This window comes from Sceloporus undulatus, chromosome 5 (genome assembly GCF_019175285.1).
Source record: "Sceloporus undulatus isolate JIND9_A2432 ecotype Alabama chromosome 5, SceUnd_v1.1, whole genome shotgun sequence".
NCBI lineage: Eukaryota > Metazoa > Chordata > Lepidosauria > Squamata > Phrynosomatidae > Sceloporus > Sceloporus undulatus.
The window spans coordinates 2,022,298-2,025,230 of record NC_056526.1 but is presented as its reverse complement, the minus strand read 5'-3'; the positions used below and the strand labels follow the sequence as shown (position 1 = coordinate 2,025,230).

Below are 2,933 nucleotides of genomic sequence, written 5' to 3'. Positions count from 1 at the left end.
GCTTCTAGGCCTCGCTAGGAAAGAGTAGGCCCGACTAGGCCGCGTTGCCTAGCAACCAACTAGAAGAGCCCAGATTTATCAGTCACCGCTTCTAGGCCTCGCTAGGAAAGAGTAGGCCCGACTAGGCCGCATCGCCTAGCAACCAAGAACCCCCCTCAATTTACGGGTGAGAAACCCTTCCCTGCCCCGCTCTGGACCCCACAACAAACTACAATTCCCAGAATTCCATCGCCTTGAGCCAAGGCAGTTAATGCGCTGTCAAAGTGGGTTATCTTTCCCATGTGGATAGAGTCTTACTTTGGGAGAGCTGGAGGAGTTGTAACTACAACTCCCAACATCCCCCTGCAGGGCCACGGAGCCTCCCGGGGGATGCTGGGAGTTGTCCCAGCCTGGGCCAAATGAAGTGTTTTAACTGAAATCCTTTGAAAAGCTTTCTGAATAACATAAAACGAATAGCTGTCTTCTTTCTTAGCTCAGCAGCTACAGCTACACTGCGGAATTAATCCAGTTTTAACTGCCATGGCTCCATGCTATGGAATTCTGGGACCCGTAGTTTTGTGGCATGTTTAGCCTTCTCTGACGAGAGAGAGAGAGAGAGAGATCTAGTGCCACAACAGACTACAAATCCCAGGATTCCACAGGATGGTTTCAAACTGCTTTTGTTCTGCAGGTCTCCAAGGCTGCATTTGCACTTACAGAATTAATGCAGTTTGACAGCGCTTTAATTGCCGTGGCCCAATGCTGTGGAATTCTGGGAGTTGTAGTTTTTAGCCTTCTCTGTCAGAATGCTCAGGTGCCACAACAGACTTGATTACTATGCCACCCTCCATGTTCTTGTGACCGTCTTTTATCCCACAATTTGGCATTGGTCCGAAACCAACTGCAGAAGTAATCCAGTTTGAGACCGCTTTAACTGCCCTGGCTCAGTGCTAGGGAATCCTGGGAATTGTGCTTTATTGTGGCACCAGAGCTCTCTATGACAGAGAAGGCTCAATGTCTCACAGAACTACAGTTCCCAGAATTCCTTAGCCTTGAGCCAGGCCAGTTAAAGCGGTCTCAAACGGGACATACTATAAGAAATGACAGGACTTGTCCATAGGAAGTCATGGGAGAATGCTTGCCCATAAGGAATAATTGGGGATTACTTAGCCATAAAGAAACCATGCTTGCCCATAGGGAATCATTGGGGAATACAGTACTTGCTATGAGCAAGTATTGTCCACTGATTCTCTATGGGCAAGTCTGGTTTCCCTATGGGCAAGTACTGTCATTTATGTTAATATGTCCCATCCTCACTCTGTGTTCCTAGGCAGATGCTTTCTGGGCAGGATCCCACGCAACGCCAACCCATCTTGCGAGGCAGAGCTTCTTCCCGATCTTCCCGAGGGCAAGATGAGGACCACTCTGCACATTCCTCAGCGCCTCCTGCAGCTGACTCTTGCCCTTGTCAAGCCTGATGCTGTGGCTCATCCGCTCATCCTCCAGGTAAGGACAGTGGCCATCTGGTCCAACTCCATCCTGCCTTGCAGGAGACACCATCCAAGACCTCCCTGGGACAGATGGACATCCAGCCTCTCTTTAAGAACAGCCTCCAAAGAAGGGGACACCATCACACTCCACTGAGGCAGCAGGGCTTTCCACTGTCAAACAGAACCCTGTGATGCCCCACTGGTCACGTCTTGCTAGGATCAAGAGGAGCCATTCCTGTGTATCCTTTGGGTTTGGCTGATCAACCAAGTACAAATTCACCTGAGGAGCAAGCTTGTTTTCTGCTGCTCCAGAGATTAGATGGTGTCTTCCTGCATGACAGAATGGAGTTGGATTGGACAGCCCTTTGGGTCTCTTCCATCTCTAGGTTTCTCTGGTTCTCTGACACACGATTCATCTTTGTGTCTTCCTAGGCTGTGCATAAGACCATTGTGGACAACAGGTTCTTGATTGTCAAGAGCAAGGATCTGCTCTGGAGCAGGCAGGAGAGCCAGCAGTTTTACCAGGAACATTCAGGTGGGGTCACTGGCTCCCAAAACACCCCTCACACAAACACAAGGGCAAACACACCCCAAATCCACCTGACACCTTACCTGAGGTAGTACTTGTGTCCCATGTTTTTGTGGGATACAGATCAGGTAAGTAAAATATTTGAAGTATTCATTGTTATTATTTGTAAACAGTTGGCTCTGCGTATCCATAGATTTTGCCATTTTATATAATGGACACAAGTTCCCTATGCCATTATACTTAATGGGATGGATCTGAGCATCCACAGATTTTGTTATCCATGGGGTCCCTGGAACCAAAACCCAGCGGATACCAAAGGCCCACTATATTATCATCAACATCAGTATCATCCTCATAAGTCTGTTTCTTCCTGTAGTACAACAAACTACTGGATTATAAGAGAGAAACAACAGGGAAAAGTGAATGACTGTTATGGAAGGGTTGATGAGGGCTCTGAAGGCAAGTCATGCGTGTCTCTCATCAATTCCCTTCCTTTCTTTTTCAGGGCGATTTTTCTACCAGAGGCTGGTGGAGTTCATGGCCAGGTATGTCAATGCTGTGTTTTGGGATACCCCTCCAGTGCTTTCCTTTCAAAGCTTCAGAAAAGACCTTTTTATGCTGTGTTACCCTTAGAGCTTCCCTCAACCAAATTCACGCCAGTTTCTTTTATGTACTAAAGCATGTATATCTCAGCCAACTGGCAGAAAAGCCCCACTTTGGTGTCATTGAACAGCATTTTAAAATTACAGCTTTATAAAAATGTGACAAAGAAGGCCCTTTTTACAAAGTCTTTTTATTTCCACCCTGCCTCCCACTTTTTTGCCTCCATCTGTCTGGAAGTCTTTTAGCAGCATCGGCACTGAGAGGTGAAGGAAGGCTGGAGAAACAAAAGCCCTTATCAGATGAGTCTGGAACAGGGGGTCTTCAGCACTGGG

At 47.5% G+C, this 2,933-nt stretch overlaps 1 pseudogene; it reads left to right on the top strand.

The window, feature by feature from the left end:
- The first annotated feature begins 6 nt into the window (after positions 1-6).
- Positions 7-2,933, top strand: part of LOC121930817 — a 7,755-nt pseudogene continuing 4,828 nt past the window's right edge.